The sequence below is a fragment of the Ictidomys tridecemlineatus genome, chromosome 3 (genome assembly GCF_052094955.1).
Source record: "Ictidomys tridecemlineatus isolate mIctTri1 chromosome 3, mIctTri1.hap1, whole genome shotgun sequence".
NCBI lineage: Eukaryota > Metazoa > Chordata > Mammalia > Rodentia > Sciuridae > Ictidomys > Ictidomys tridecemlineatus.
This window is the reverse complement of record NC_135479.1, coordinates 6,968,752-6,985,280: the sequence shown is the minus strand read 5'-3', so window position 1 is coordinate 6,985,280 and position 16,529 is coordinate 6,968,752. Positions and strand designations below refer to the sequence as shown.

Sequence of the window (16,529 nt, the reverse complement as noted above, 5' to 3'; positions counted from 1 at the left end):
ATGGGGGGGTCTTCAGTTCCCCAGCAGCCCCTCTGAGTGAGAGACCCACACAGCTGCTCTTACCTGGACTGCAGCATTAATCTGCACTTGACCTTGAATGGCTTCTGAGGCACAATTCCTCCTGGGAATCTGTAGTAGAGACCACAGGTGGGATGCCCGCGTCTGTCTAGGACCTGGCAACCCTGGTCCAGGGCTCAGTGTGCTGCCAAGGGGTCCGCACTCAGGCTGGCTGGGGGTGGGCACTGGAGCTGGAGAGCCCCAGAGGGAAGCCCACCAGGCCAGGGGACCCAGCCAGCCACTGTCTATGCTGGTCCTTAAACCCACCCTGCTTTGAGATGCTGGGCCTGGCCCTCTGTCAGCCTCTATTCTGCTTGAGTTCCCTCTAGTTGGGGTCCCTGGAGGAGACAGGAGAGGGACGTCATACTTCCTCCTTGCTTCTTGTCCCTCTCAGGCCACACCACTTGTCCTTCTCACCCTGACCGTGAAGCTGGCCCCACGCTCAGTAATTGGTCCCAGTTTGCAGTTTTCACCATCATAATGAGCCCCCTCCCCCGAGCCCCCTCGGAGATCCCAGCCACAGCTGTGCCTGCCCTGCCCTGCAGAGCTCAGAGTCCCAGCTCCAGGGAGCCTGCCCTCCAAGCTCCCAATTCTAAGAATACCAACCTCTTCCTCTGTCCCCCAGCCCCAGGGTCAGTGGCTGCTTCCTGCAGGTGCTTCCTCTGCAGTTGCTAAGTATGAAACAGAACTCTTGAGATCAAGGAATCACTACAATAAAAGGATTTATTGAGCAGTTACTAGGTAGCCAGAAAAGGGACCAGGTCCTGGGACAAGTTCCCACAACCAGGAGCAGCAAAGCAGCTGGGAAAACGTCCACTAGACCTGGAGCATTTTTATAATGAAAATCTGGGGGAGAAAAGCCTAAGACGCTCACATTGAACCCACTCTGTTTGTAGACAGGAGAGGCTTCAGGACAGCAGGGCTGTCCATAAGGAGAAGACACGGTTGCTTCAAGATGGATCGGGGTGAACGTTCCAGAAAGCTTATATACAAACAGGGTGCCGTGGCCCTAGTGGGGCCTCTTGTCTTCCCTGAGCTCTTTCTTTTCCATCCTCTGGAAAATTTGTTATCCCATTTTGGACATCTGTGAATTTTTCTTTGGCCGTTATCCCAGAACACTTGCCGTTCTCTATTTAACAGTCATTTAACCAACTCCTTCCTTTAAATTCTCTCTGTTAAAGTAACTGGTGTGGTTTCTGATTTTTCACTTAGCACACCCTGCACGGTGTCCAACGTCAAACTGGACAAAGAAAATATTGAGGCAGGCAGTAGCCACACCTGCCCTGAAGGACAGGGACGGCCCCCTGACCCACAGAATCGAGCAAGGAAACTCGGCAAAGTGTGCGGGCCTTTCCCGCCCGCTCAGCACACGCTGGCTGGGAGGATGGAAGATAGTGAACGAATGGACAGAAGAACTAATGGATGGAAGAAAACGGTCAGCCTGGGGCACCTGCTCCAGACCCAGTCTTACAAAGTCCAGCCGAGCAGCCGGGCTAACATCACCAGGGCACATCTGGTTAGTAGTAGTAGAGATAAGAAGCCAATTGCCCTCTGGAGTAATTGGACACAGAAGGTGGCTGTGGGAGTGACACAATCTGAGCACGTGCCGCCTTGGGAATCAAGGGAACTGGGGCTGACTGTCAGCCCCCAAATCTCAGCGGCTGAACACAATGAAGGTCTCTCTCTCACTCACTTGAATGTCAACGTGGCTGATCCAATCAGTCCCTCTGGGAGACTCTCCTCCAGCTGTCAACTCGGGGACCCAGGTCCTTCCATCTGGAAGCTCTGCTGTCCCTCTGACTTCCTGGAAGTCTTCCGTTAGGGCTTTAGAGAACGTGGAGGATCTCACACCCAGCGTTTGACCACCTTGGCCTGGACGTAGCATCGTAATTTCCCTTCATAGCCCATCAGCGAGAACAAGTCATGGGACTCCTAGATGTCCCGGATGCAAGAGGGGCTGGGAATCACATCCCATGGCTGGGCAGCTATCTCCCACCGACTGTTCCCTACTCTGGGCGGGGTGGGGGGGGGGCATGTTGGCCAAGCAGCCTGCCACTTCTCTCACCTTCGGGCATGGTATCGAGTGGGCGACATGATGTCAGAGTGTTTGGCCCAACCCTTGCTTTCGAGAGACCACAAACAAGAGAACACAGACAGACACGGAGCTGTGTCGTCTAAAGAGGCAAAACACAGATGGACATTCTGCTCCATGGGTAACCGCCAAAACCCTGGACCCTGGATATGAGAAGAAACCTAAAAGTCGTGCATCTTGCAATTCCAGACTTTTTACTGTTTTCAGTCCAATTAATAGGATAAGATTTGTGTCTGATGAAACAGGCAGAGACCCGTCCAAGACAAATAGGATCTGCCAGTCTCGGCAGGCATGTGTTCATAAATGGCTGGACGAGGAATGGTTGCCACCCCAATATTTCCTCTTATTTCCATCCCAGCAAGAGCATCCTAATCGGATGACCTTAACAAAGTCTTTGGAAGGTCTTACTGTTACTAGACATGCAGCACCTCCATCCAAAAATTACAATGAGGTTTTTTTTTCCCCTAGAAAAATCTAGCCAAGCCTTCGTGTAGGTTGGGCCATGGCCCTTCCCTGATGGCTCATTTCCCCCCACCCAAGGTCCTGCGCCCTCTGCGATCTCCAGCAAGGGAAAGTCCACTATCCAACCCCAATACCCCATCTCTGAGGCACAGCAAAGAGTTAAAAGGAGACTCCGATTGGACGAGGGAAAATCCTTCCCTAGAATTGATTTGAAGATGCTAAAGGGAGGGAGGCCTTTTCCCAGAGGTTGAAGCACTGGGGGAGGATGAACTTGGGCTTCTCATGGCCATGGGCCTCACCATCCCGAGAGGTCTGACTCCAGGGTGAGCCAAGAAAAGAGGAGAGAAGAGGTTTGAGTCCCCCATCCAGTCCCGAAGGCCGGGTCCCTGCTGCTTTCCCAGAATCCCTTGCAGCTCCTGCCCCAGCACATTGTCATTTGCTTGGGCTGGCCAAGCAGGGTCCCCCTCACTTGCAAACAAGTTCCTGACTCCTCCATGTCCTCAGTGCTGTGCTCAGAACGTCTCTTCTTTCCTGTTAGAGCAGCAGCTGGCCCACAGAACAGGCCATGAAGTGCTTCCTAAAAGTGCAGATTCCTGGGCTTCCCTCAGGCTTGTGACCCAGAATCTCTGAGAGTGGGGCCCGGGCCTCTGCAGGAGCTTCCAGGGACGGTGACGCAGACCAGTCTGCAGGCCCCTGGATCAGCCCAGGCCTGCTTTCCGGCTCAAAGCCCTGTGGAGAACAGCGCTGGCTCCTGTCACACTTGAAGATGGATATTGAAGGGCACCAACAGGACAAAACAGGTCAGCGAGGGCGCTCAGACTGTTCTTCCTCTGATGTGTTTTTCCGAAATCAGGGTGTTTAACCAGGGAAAGAGCGAGCTCACGGGGGACGTGCTGTCTTCAACAGTGTGGAATCTGTCATGTGGAACGGGGACAGATTGACTTTGTGGGGTCCCAGAGGGCTGGCCCTCAACCAAGGGCATCATGGTGCCCGATTTTAGCTAAACAAAAGAAAGAACTTTCCGGCAATTAGAGCTGCCCTGTAGTGGAAGGGCTGCCCCAGAAGGTAGTGAGCTGCCCGGCTCATCCATCAGGAGCTCGCCATCTGTCAGCTGCCCGGGCTGGGGCTGTCACAGCAGACAGGAGTTTGGACGAGCCGCCCTTCCCTTGCCAAGATCCATCAACGTGGTCTGGAGACCAAAGAGGCCAGGCTCACCAGAAGGGCCGAGTGGCCAGAAGGGCCGAGGGGCTGCTGGGAAGGATTTGTGAGGGACACAGGAGCCGAGGTGGACCCTGGGGGCAGCACGGGCTGTACCTGGAGTCAGGCATTTCCCACTCTGCGTGGCTTGGTTTTATGTCACTCTATCATGGTGACTGTGAGCTGCTCCATACAAAGGGGACACGTCAGACATTTCCATTTGGGGGAAAAAAGAAAGAAAGTAGTTGAGCAGCTGATGGTTCGTGGCAAATGTTTGTATAATCAGGAGTAAATGGGGGATGCCGGGGTCAGGGACCTCTGGGTCAAGGAAAGCAGAGTCCGTGATTAAGAAGGTCACACTCCAGTCACCTGATCCTGCCTCTGCCTCAAATGTCAGAGTGGCCACCACACCTGAGCTATGCCTTTACTCGGGGTTTCTCGGGCATCTAGAAACATCTCTCACTCTGCCCCTTTATGTCTGTAGGGAGATGGCCGGAGCCGTGTGCCTCCCCAGCCACCAGGCAGAGGACAGGAGGGAGCGGGTGCTGGAGGGGGCCCTGGACTCTAATCTTGCGGGTGTGGTGGAGAGGACACGGAGTTTATGACCCAGCCCCACACCCAGAGAGAATAAGGACGCAGGGCTGGCTGGGTCTCAGTCCTGGGAAGGCCAAGGTGGTTTGCAAGTGACAGAAATCACACTCAGGCGGTTTGAACAAAGGGGGGGTGTGTGGGCTCCTGGGTGGGGGGTGTGGGAGGGCTCGCAGGACTAAAGGCCCACGCTGCATCCTCAGCGAGGAGACTTGCCCTCTGGCAGGATCCACCCCAATATCACAGGAAGGCTCTGAGGGCCCCTCTCCCGGCCCCTTAGACCAATCACTTCCACCCAGGGGAGGGGGCCCTGTGACTGGCCAGGAGTGGGGCACAGCCTGTCCCTCGAGGCCTGGGAGGAGTGGATGACATTGATCGATCTCAGGGCTTAGGGTCAGCTTTGGGACAGGGTGGGGACAGCATTAGGGTTTAGGGCAGTGGAGGGGGGAGGAGGAGGAGCAGCTGGGAGCACGGAGGAGGGAACCCCTCACCTCCCTCCTGAAAGACCTGGTGGGCTGGTGGCCAGGGTGGGACTCCCTCCAGAATTGAGGGCAACCCTGTCTTCCACTCATGGAAAGATGGGTCGGAGCTGGCTGAGGACAGCTTGCGCTGGCCCTTGGAGGACAAGGTACAGTGTGATTCATGGCACCAGAGGAGGAGGCCCAGGGAGATCCCACACCCATCAACACCTTCCTCCACACACACACACACACACACACTCTCTCTCTCTCTCTCTCTCTCTCTCTCTCTCTCTCTCTCTCTCACAGCTCACCCACACACACACTCGGGCACATGCACAGTGTCACCACCCCCACATACACTCCCACGCTCCCTTGGAACCACCATTGCCCACCCCCACCCTGCAGACAGGTCACCTGCACCTGACCATCCAGTGGGTGACATTATGTCTCATTTCTAAGTCCTGCAGATGAGACGACATCTACCTCCGGAGATGGAAGGAAGAAAGAGAGTTTCATCTCTAAGCCGCCCTGGTGGCCAGGAGCTGCAGGCTGCCATGGAGTGTCCATGCCCCACGCACCTGCCGGGCTGTGCACCTGCGGGCCACCTCCACCCCGTCTCTGAGTCAGTCTGTATGTGCACAGTGGGGGTGAGCACGCCTGCCTCCCAGGGACACCCAGAGAGCAGACACCCCAGCCCAGTGCTGTGCTCGGGAGCCGTCCAGTGAGGTGGCTCCTCCCCCTGCACAGCTTCCGCCTGCTCAGACTCCCCAGAGGGTCCCAAGGAGAGCGACTCCGGCCAGGCCCACCTGACCAGTGGAAGGGGTCATCGTCCTGGTGAGGCTCAGACCTCGGGTCAACACCGGCTCGAAGCTGTCTCCCCAGAAAGGAAGCCCTGCTCTGAGTCCCCTTGGAAGCCCGGCCGTCAGGGCCCCTCGCCGTCCATCTGCTGGGCGTTTTCCTCCTCCTCCCTCGGCCTAGCTCTTCACCCACCTGAGCTCATGCTCCTCCTCGCCTCAAACGCCCTTCCCGTCCTCTGGTGGCTCAACAAGGCCTTTCCCAAGGCCCCCTCCTCCATGAAGTGCCCCAAAGCCATACCCCCTTGACCCTGGTCCTTAATGTCCCCCCTTCTGCAGCCCATCTGCCCCCCTGGATTTAGGTGACCATTGGCTCAGCTAGACCTCACTCAAGGGCACGGACTGCATGTGGCAAGCACTCTGTAACCCAGAGCTGGCCTAGTGCCAGCGCACAGTAGGGCCCCTGCAGATTGCCCTGTAGAGGCACACGCACTGTGTCCTCATCTCTCCGGGAAGATGTCAGCTCAGCTTCCTCCAAAACACCCTCTTCTCCTCCCATGGCCGCCCCTTCTTCAGCTGGTATTTAAGGGTAATGAGCCCAGCACATCGGACCCCAGTGAAACGCCTCTTAAGACACCGACTCCCAACAAGTCGACCACCCAGGAGCCTGGGGCTTTGGTGGCAGCCAGAAGAGAGCAGGCAGGAGCTGCAGGAAGGGCAGGAAGGGGTGAGGGCTGGGGCAGGAGTCAGGGTGCGGACCCTCACCCCATTCCATATCAGCAAGGAAACAGCACAGGCTCGTGCCCCCCCTCCCCCCCCCCCCCGCCTCCAACACAGCCAGGCTGAAGCAGGTGATGTCGGGCGGCTCTGGACGGGAAGACGATGGCACAGAGGGCAGAACTCTCTGTGTCACTGGGGCGGCACGGTCGAGGTCCCTGGAAACCAGCATGGCTACCCTGGGTGCCTGGCCGGGGGAGGAGCTGGTGCCAGGCTGCTGAGGCCCAGGCACAGATGGGGTGTCCATGTGGAGGTCACCGGCAGAGGCGGGTGCTCTTAGCAGGACCGTCTCACTAAACCCACCCAGTCTGCGGCAGCTTCTCCAGAACCGGTCTGTCTCCAGGGAAATGGTGGCTCAGGGGTGGGAGCTGGGGAGTGCCCCTGGGCTTCATGCCTGAAGCACAGGAAAAGAGCTTTAATTCCAAACAGGCGAGGGCCTCCTTCTGCCCCATGTAAACACCCTGGGACCCACAAGCCCAGTCCTGTGCGCTCGTCCTTCACTGCTGCTGGGGACATCCACAGGCCAAGGTTCCGGGAAGTCTGGGGCGGCCAAGTTCTTCCCCCAAACCCATCATCAGGGTCAGACCCAAGGCCCCGGGACAAAGAGGTTGCGAAGATTCTCCCTTTGACCTTCACATTTCCGAAGGGACAGCTGAGAGCCCCTACTCCACCCCAGCTTGCCTGGCCGACAGAGAAGGTGAGCAGGGGACGGAGGGCTGGTGGCCTCTGCACGGGAGCATCAGGTGCTGAGACGCGATTAGGGCTGCTGATGTCAGCCTCCCTTCCTCTGCAGCTCCCGGTGACTTGGCAGACTCTTTGGAAGATGCTCCAAGCTGCATTAGTTTAGCATCCTTTGACCTTGAACGTCTTCTGCTATTCGCACACCCCACTGGCTGCCTTCCATCCAGGCAGGTGGGAGCCGGGAGCCAGGACTTTGTCACTTTCCTGAAGACCAGATCTGTGGCACAACTGGTGGCCTGAACCCCCGTCTCCACCCCAGGCTGCACGTGTCCCTTGCACATGAGCCCGTGAGACCTCCTCTGCCCCCGAGGTCTGTGGCACCAGGTGGGCCGGGAAGCCACTCCTCTCCTCCCCCACAGAGTGGGTTCCTCCATGCAAAACAGCAAGAAAGGACAGTCGACCTCAGTCCAGGAGGGGTGAAGGGGTGCCCGGCCACAGCGCCCTCCTGCTGCTCAGCTCCCGGCCTCCTCGCCCTCTCCCGCCCCTGCCCAGGGGCTGCCTTCCACACGTAACGCTCCAGGACCCCTTTCCTTGCTCCCTGGCCCTTTTCTTCCCCTCGGGTCCCACGCAGGGAGCAGTGCACGAGGCTCCTGAGGCACTGCTCATCTCTTCCCCACTAGAGCACCCCGCCCACGCTGGACAGAAGAGGGCCTGGGCCTGCCTGGCCACCTGTGGGCCCCAGCGCTGCCCTGCCCAGGATCCAGGCCCTGCACTGAGGTCTTTTCACCCACCCAGCTCTCTGGGCTGCTCTGCAAGGGGGTCAGAACTGAGAGGAGAGGAAGGGTCCTTCCCCGGTGGTCAGCCTCCTCCCCAGCCCTAGGCACAGTGATGGGCCCTCTCAGACCAGCCCGGGAGAGGCCGGAGGAGAGGGAAGAGAGAAGACTTCTGCCTCCCACAGCCTCGCACTGTCTCAGCTCCCCCAGCATGGCTTCTCAGAGCGCCTGCTTTCCAGATCCCTCTCCTGGCCACCACCCGCCTGTCACGCGCTTCTGACCCGTCCCTCGGCTGAGAACCGTGATTCTGCGCGTGGTGTCACTTGGGCCCACTCCAGGAGTTCTGCCTTGATTGGCCTGGGGCGCATCCTTATGGGTATTTTCAAAGCCTCCCAAGTGATTCCACAGCCAAGGCTGAGGCCATAGGCTGGCCAAGGGGGCTTTGAGGAATGGTTTACGCCAGTGTTTCTCAAACTGTCATTCAGATCAGCCGGGGACCGTGTTGAAATGCAAATTTTGATTCCACCGTGGTGGGACCCCAGAGTGTCTGTCTCTGACAGCTGCCCAGTGATGCGGCTGCTCGCTCTCGGACCACACTTTGATCAGGAAAGATCTAAGCCAATGGTTCTCAAAGTGTGGTCCCTAGACCGCTGCGTCAGCATCACCTGGGAGTCTGTTGGAAAGGCCGTGTCCTGTGGTCTGCCCCAGACCTGGTGAGTCACAAACCCGAGGGGTGGGGCCCAGGGCCATGCTCAAGATCACGGATAGAGGCCGGCCCCTCTCCCCCGGGACACATCTGTCCCTCTGTCTGAAGGACGCCTTCAGAAAAGCCTTCTTGGATACAGCTCCCTTCCTGGACCAGCCAGGTGAGTGTTTGGGGGGTGAGAACAAGTGGGTAGGAATTAATGAGTCCACATGTCAATTTCTGGCAGAGAATAAATGCGCACGGTAAGAGCACAAATGTCTAGTTTTCAGACCCCAAGGGAGGGGGGGGGAACACCTGAAACACACCAGCAATGGAGAGATGGAATTCAATTCCAAACTAAAAATACACATTATTTATCATTATCTAGAAGGAGGCTGGGAGAAGGCCATTAGCGAGAGTTTTCTGGCTGGCGCGGTTCTCAATTGAAGAGCAGCAGCCAGGAGCGCCATGTCCTACATTCCCCTTTGTCCCAGTCACGAGGCAACGACACCACGGCCCGGCGGCTGCTCCCGCCGGAAATGATTTCCAGTTGCAAGGAGACTGGTGGGGAGGGAGGCACCAGGCTCCGAGGTGCCAGCTTCCTAAGGGGTAAGCCGGCTCCTGATGCCCCGGGGGTGGGGACCTGTGTGGGGTGGGGCCCACTCTTGACACTTTCCCGAAGCACCCTGGGTGTGCCCAGGCAACAAGGCGGGGTGAGGGGGGTCTTGGGATTGTCTGGGAGGACCGGGAGCCTCCATGGTGACTGTGGCTATCTGCCCTGTCCCCTGCCTGGGAGGCAAAGAAGTTTTGCTGAAGAATGTGGGCACGTTGCCCTGGAACCCCCGTGGCCTCGCAGCTCCCAATCAACTAACCTTGGAGAGCTGGGGAGGCCCGGGAGAGGAGGCGGCCCGTTTCATGTTCAGAAGAATAAGGCTGAACCCTAAGAGGGCCAGGCTCAGGGAGGGAAGGAGAGGGGGCAGACAAGAGATGTACCTAGCAATTAGCAGAGGCTGCTCCCACCTCCAAGCAACCCAGTGGCACCTGTCATCAGGGGACAGTCCATTTAGGGAGAGAGAGGACACGGCTATGTATTTCCCTAATGAGTTTTAAGGGGGATACTAGCAGTTAACATCTCCCCTTCTCCTATCCCGGGTCCCATTGTGAAGAAGATGAAGAGAAACACCTTGTCTCTGAGCCGGAGAATAAAATAGCAGGTGTGGAGCAGGAACTTGGGGTGAGACGAACATGTTCAAACCCAACTCCCCTGCTTAGCTGTGTGGCTTTGGGCAAGTCACATCCCCACTCTGGGCTTCATTCTCTTATCTGTAAAATGGGGAGAATAGCAGTACTTCCTTTGCACAATGCTTACTGGGGTGCCTGGTGCAGGGAGAGCACCAACAAAGCACACTGGGCTGAAAGTGTGCCCCCTCACCCCTCCACCGCTCATGCCCGTGCCACTCCCTCTCTGCTCTGGAGGTTCCTGCTTCCCGGGGGGCTGCCCCTTCTTTTCTTTGGGGGCCATTGTGGAGGGAGAAGGAAATGGAGAGGAGGAAAGCACGCTGAGGCAGGGCGAGGCCCTGAGGCTACATCGCTGGGCATGCATCCCAGGCCAGTGCCGGCCTCCTCCCTCCCTGTGACATGCAAATGGCTGCAACAGCTCCTGGGTCCAGGCACAGACCCCCTGCTTTGCACCCCTTCTCCAACACCCTGAAGCACCTGCTGGGTGCCAGGCAGGGGAGGTGGGGCCCCTGTCCTCGTGGCACCCAGCCCCAGCAGTGTCTTGTTGAGCTGCGTAGATGTGTGTCCCTATTTGCCTGTGGGGACAGAAACTTCCTGAACACAACGTGGTAGGACTCCTGGCTCCCAGAGCCAGCCCCTGGACGTCCCCACCCCAGCTCCACGTCCTCATCCCAGCCCCACGGTGCCGCTGTGTCCCTCTTCCTGTGCTATCCTGAGGCCTGACAGTCTGTGGCTCCAGGTCCCGTTTACCCATAAACTGGATTCGGTGAGATGGCCTGAGTGAGCCTCGGGGCCCCACAACCTCAGGAACCTCTCCCGGGCTCTAGGTCAATGTCTTAAAATGCCGTCAGGAAGACAAAGCGGAAGCCATCGACAAAACTGAAGAGTCAAGGCAGCGAGTAAATCCAGCCAAGGGACCATTTCAAATACTGGCCCCGGGGTGAATTGGATTTCAGGAAATGACCTTCAGGGAATTAGGCTCCCTCCCCTGGGGCCCTCCTCGCAGGGGCAGGGCACAGGAAAGCTCACAGACCAGACGTGGCCGGCTGTCCCCACAGCCCTGGGGTCCCTGGGGTCTCGCTGGAGCCCTAACGCTGGATTCTCTCATTCCAGCTGCTGATTACACTGATTTCATGGTCGTCAAACAAGCTCAGAGAAGATTCTGGAGTTTTGCAGAATGGAAGTGATACCTGAGAGGGGAGCTGCTGAGAGAAAAGGGCTCCATGGGCTCAGTTTCAGAGGTTGCGGGGCCAGACGAGGGGCCCCTCCACTTCAGGCCTGTGGCAGGGAAGCACAGGGAGACAGGAAGTGTGGAGGGCAGAGGGCAAAGGGAGGAGGAGGAGGGGCCAGCTCCCCCCAACAACCTAAAGACCTCCCGCCAGGCCCCACCTTTTAAAGACCCACACCTCCAATATCACCACCCTGGCGACCATGCCTGTCACACATGGCCTGAGGGAGACACTTACCATCCAACTATAACAGTTCACGGTGCCTCACCATTAGTCCTGATGGTCCCCACACTCCAGCCAGCTGATGTCCCTAACCATCAGTGACTTTTTGACCTTGCTTTCCCAAGCTCCATCTATGAAGGACAGGAGGCTGCAAAGGTCTAGGAACGCCCTAAGAATCAGACCAGGAGACCCAGCCCACCTGCCCCCAGGTGACCACACTCCTGCCCCACCTGGTCCCTGGAACTGCTTGGCAGGGGTCAAGGGATGCCTCTGCTGCTGCGCTGCCTGACTCCCTTTTCAGAAAACCAACCTCATCGAGCTAAAGTTCAGGTTCACCACGTCAAACCTGCTGTTCAACGGACCTTAATAAATATGTCACCCAATCATCACGATTGTGTGCTCACAAGGACAGACTTGGCCTGGACCGTTCAGCTCAGTTCCAGGGACCTCAAACTCAGAACATCCCGAGTTCCGCTCGTCAGACTGGCTCCTCCCTGCCTCGCCTCCCTGGTGGGTGCCCTATCGCCCCACCAGCACCCCAGCCACGGTGCCACCATCTCTCTGAGCTGGGTCCCTGCAGGGGCATGTTTCCTCCTGCATCTTGGCCACCCACCCCACCTCTAGGTGGCCACCAGAGCTGTCTGAGACCCACATCTGGCCAGGCTCCACCCTGCTGAAATTATCCAGCAGCTCTGCTGATTCCAGGTAATGGCCACCCCCCACACACTCACTGGGGGTCATAGGGCCCCAGTACAAGATGCGTTGCTGTAGATGCAATGATTGTGGGTGGCCTCTGCCCAAAACCACTTTCGCACACTTTTGGACAGAAAAGCCAGGACTCAGCAGGGATTCAGAGGAGCTACCTGCCTGCTTCACCCCATCCCAGTCGGCCTGTGGAGTCTAATTCTGCATTGCACAAACTGACCACTGGATGGGCACTGACCTGTCCAAACAGGCCTCTGGGACCCGGACCAGTGCATCGGGCCTCACGGACCTCATCCTCACACTGGGTCAGAGAAGCAGGTCTCCTTCCTACTTTGCTGGTTGCACACAGAGAGAGCGAACAGCAAGCTTGGCACCGCCAATGGGTTCCAAAAAGCAGCTCCGTCTATTTACCAAATAGGATTACAATCCGCAGAATCCCGCGGGGGCCTGGGGGACTCTGAAAACACATTCATTTTGTTTCGTCCTTATCAGAGTCACCTGTTCTCCCTGCCCCCACCCTGGCCGGCTTCATCACTCAGAGACCAATGCCTGAGCAGGTGTCCCTTTCCCGGCCCTTAGAAGGCCCTCTGCTGCTCCCGTCCACCTCCCAGGAGAGAGAGTGGACAGAGGCAGCTTTCCCAAGAGACCAGACTGCTGGCCAAGGCCACTGTGGCCACTCCTGAGACCTCCCCAGAGCCCCGAACTTGCAACGAGAGAAGAACCAATCTGCCTCCGAGACTCTAGTTGTCTGGAGGGAGGGAGGGAGACAGAGAGAGAGAGAGAGAGAGAGAGAGAGAGGCTCCAAATAAAAGCCAGGGCAAGGCAGTAGGGACTCACGTTGTTGTGAAGGGTGTTGGACGCCCGTAATAATAAACATGTGGCAATTGCCGTGTCACTCCAGGACTAATCCTGATGCAAAGGCTTCTTCCCCGCGCCAGAGAGGGTGCAGGGTAAACAGCAGGGGAATCAATTCCTAATGCACCTTGTTCACGGAGACTCTCAGCCCATGTCCTGCTGGTGACTGTGCCAGTCCCCGCCCCCCATCCTCTCCTGAGAGCTGCTGACCTGGCTGAGGACAGGGGTCAGGTTTGGGGAGGTGAACCAGAGGAGGCACAGAGTCCTGGGGAGGTGACACAGCCTCTTAACTCTATTCTGGCGGGGTTGGGGGTGCAGGAAAGAGATCACACACCCGAGGGGCTTTCCAAAGCGTCTGTTTCAACCATCTTACTTTACAGACTGGGAAAGTAAATCCCAGAGAGGGTGTGGAGCTGGGAGAGGCAGCACCAGCCCAGAAAGGAGCTACATGGATGGGGTCCGGTGGGCGGTTCCCGGGAGGAGAGGAAAGCGCTCTCTGCTGGGCCTCGGGTCTCGAGGTCAGCTGAAGAACTCTTCCAGGGGTGATGGCTCCGTAACTCAGGCGCTAAAGTAATGGACGCGAGAGGAAGATGCCCTCCTGGCTCTAAATCTCAGGGGTGGCGGGAGCTGGTGGTGGGAAGGAGAGAGAAGTGGTGCCCGCCCCCCCCCCCACGTCCCTGAACAAACGCTGGTGAGAAAAGTGCTCGGGGACTCATCGCATCCAGGAGGGGAGGGTGCCCTTCAGCTGGTGAATCTCTCATTACCAAGGACGCTTCCTCGCCGGCAATCCCCGGGCTGCATCCCCCACCTCCAGCCGGGGACCAGGGGAGCCCAGAGCCTGACCTGTCCCTGCACCATGGAGAGGAGCCCTGGGGCGGCAGCTGCCCCACACACCTTGCAAAGTACCCGTCGTCGGAGGGATCAAAAGATCGGTCATGTTTCAGGGAGAAAAAAACGCCGAAGATATTTTGGAGGTTCAGACAGGGTCGATACAGGTCACAGGACCCTCAAATCATCAATGCAGGACACGGGCACACCCAAGACCCCTGGCTACCTCCGGACCCCAGTGGCCCAACTCGGCGGCTGCCTGCTTCTCCCAGGTTCGCTCTAGGTCATGTGGACCCGGTAATCTGTCTCCTCCATGTCCCCAGGTCCCTCCATCACTGGGGTGGAGCCCCCAGGAAAAAGGGGGCTTCTCATGAGAGTGCTGATGGTGCCCTTGGACTCTTACCCCTGTGGTCCAGGGGGGCTTCCTGGAGGAAGCAGACTTGAGGAAGGTGGGGAGAGAGGATCCACACAGCCCAGAGCCCCAGCCTCTCCAACACTTAAAAAGTCTGGGGACACCCTCAAAGGATCATGCACCAGCACTGAAATGAAAGTGACGAGGTCTACAAGGGACACAGAGCCATTTGCTCTGACCTCTGCATGGGCGGCCCTGCAGGCACCAGGAAATCCCTGGGCCTTTCCAAAACCTGCTCTTCTACCTGTGACATGGGACTGGTCAGCGGTCTGCCAGGTTGATCTGAGGACTGTGCAGGTGGTAGGACACACGCACACACTCACACACACACACACACACACACACACACTTTCCAACAGTACGCCACTATGCACTGGACTATAAGCCACTAATAAAACCGGACATGAACTGACAGAGAGAGCCCACTAAACATTTTACGTCTTGATCTCAGTGTCTCTCAATTAATCTCCTCGTCCCAGGCCTGTGGGGCGAGTCTATTACTTCTGCACTTTATGGCTGATGAAGCTCAGAGGTCCGATAATTGCCTGGATTCATGGTTGGTCCATGAAAGACCCACCCCGATTCCAAACCCATTCAACCCTCATTTCAGCAACCATACGGAGGGTGTCAGCTGCATTCAGGCAGAGCCTGGGCATCGGGGAGGAAGCCGCGTGTGGGACCCCACACTCTCCTGCCCTCGTAGAACCCGGGCTCTATTAGAATTGTAAGCACAGGGGCTCAGTGGTAGAGCACTTGCCTAGCATGTACAAGGCCCTGGATTCAACTCCCAGCACCCATAAAACAAAACAAACAAGAAAAGAATTGCAACCACAGGAGCAGGCATAATTGATAAAAAGCACTTACAAACGCTGTTCCAGGGGTTTCACATGGTCTGGGAACTAATATCATTCCCATTTTGTCCAGAAAGGTTAAGTAACAAGCTCACGGTCACACAGCTAATACATGGCAGAGTCTGAATGAGAACCCAGGTCACCCAACCCTGGAGGCCTCCTCATCTATGCTATAGAATACAAGGGGCTTTTATTACCGTGATCCTCCTAATTGCCATAATTAAAACCTTGGGGGGTGGGGGGGCGAGGCAGCTTAGAAATCATCAAACCAGAATTGGTGAGTCAAGTTTGTGAAATTTAGAGAGAAGAGGCGAGTCACTGGGTGCCAACTCGTTGCAGGGGGAAGCTCACATTTTCCTTCCACGATGAAGGTAGGAGAGCGAATTTGAGGCTGCAGCTTAAAGACAAAGAGAGAGAGGGAGGGAGAGAGACGGGTCTCGGCGTTATGATCTGCAACATCTCCACGTCGGCACTGCTGCCTGCCGGCTCCCGGGTCCCCTCGGAAGAATTAGCTCCTCACTTCGAGAGCGCTCCCACGCTCCTCCATCTATCAGGCCGACCCCGGGTGCTGGGGCTCAGCGCCGGAGTCAAGGACTGCAGAGCCGTGCTCCCAGCCCCCAGCCCCCGGCCGCCGCAGACAGAGGCACCCCGCCCATGCGGTGACTTCACCCGAGGAAGGAAAAATGGCTCTCGAAGCCGGTACATTAAGAAGCGTATAATTATGCATAATAAAAAGACACCGGCCCTTGTGTATACAAACACTGCTGTGACTGAGTACCTTTCCCAAACAGCCCTTCTGGCTCACAGCCCTGGCAATCAAGCATCTTAAACATATGGTCGCCACTCAGGCCTCCAGGCGGATCTGGGCTTGGGGAGGCAGGAGGGAGGAGGAGGGCGAGGACAGTCGTCCAGGGAGGGGGCTGCGCCAGGGCTGCAAGGCCAAGATTAAGGACATGTGCGCTCGGGCCCTGGGCTGGACAGGGATCGCCCCCCAACCCCGTTCCACCGTCATCCTGTGCCCTCCCCTGCAGACTCCAGAAGACATCCCCCGCAAGGGGTGGGGGGCTGGACCACTCTTCTCCAGGGAGGGGAGCTCCTGCGTGGCTTGGCCTGCCTGTCCATCAGGAAGAGCTCGTGGTTTTGATTTTGAGGGTGGCCCCCCATTTCTACCCACACGGCTGTCCGTGCCTATCCCCTGGGAAGGGACGTGCCTGGGATACGCCTTGGGATCTCCCACCTTGGGTCCCCTGCAAAGGGTCCTCTGCCTTGGGACATTCCACCTGGGGCGGCCAACGGCTCCTGACCAGGGCAGTGTGACTCCCCGGCTGGTGCTCAGCTCCCAGGTCAACAGTGTTTGTTGACCCTGTGCTGGTGGGCAGGCCTCGCATCAGGCAGGCGGCCCAGCTGGTCTGTGCCCTGTGTCCACCCGGGGTGGAGGAGTGGACGGTGCCTGGCCTCCTCAACCCACAGCAGGTCCCGGGTGGGCTGTTCACACGGGCCTCCTTCCTGTTCCCCTGACCCAGAGCATAAGACGAGGACGTGGGCACAGGGTGTGTCTCGGAGGTGACCCCGGGAAGCAGGCACCAGGAGGCAGGGAGAGCCAGACTGGAAAGGGAGAGAG

The 16,529-nt window shown here is 57.7% G+C and overlaps 1 long non-coding RNA gene across 1 annotated transcript; it reads left to right on the top strand.

Annotated features, from left to right (window-relative positions):
* Positions 1-7,960: 7,960 nt before the first annotated feature.
* On the top strand, positions 7,961-15,667 carry LOC120884028 (uncharacterized). Its single transcript, XR_005726195.2, has 2 exons — positions 7,961-9,176; positions 10,920-15,667. It is a non-coding gene; the product is annotated as an uncharacterized LOC120884028 (long non-coding RNA).
* The last annotated feature ends 862 nt before the right edge of the window (positions 15,668-16,529 follow it).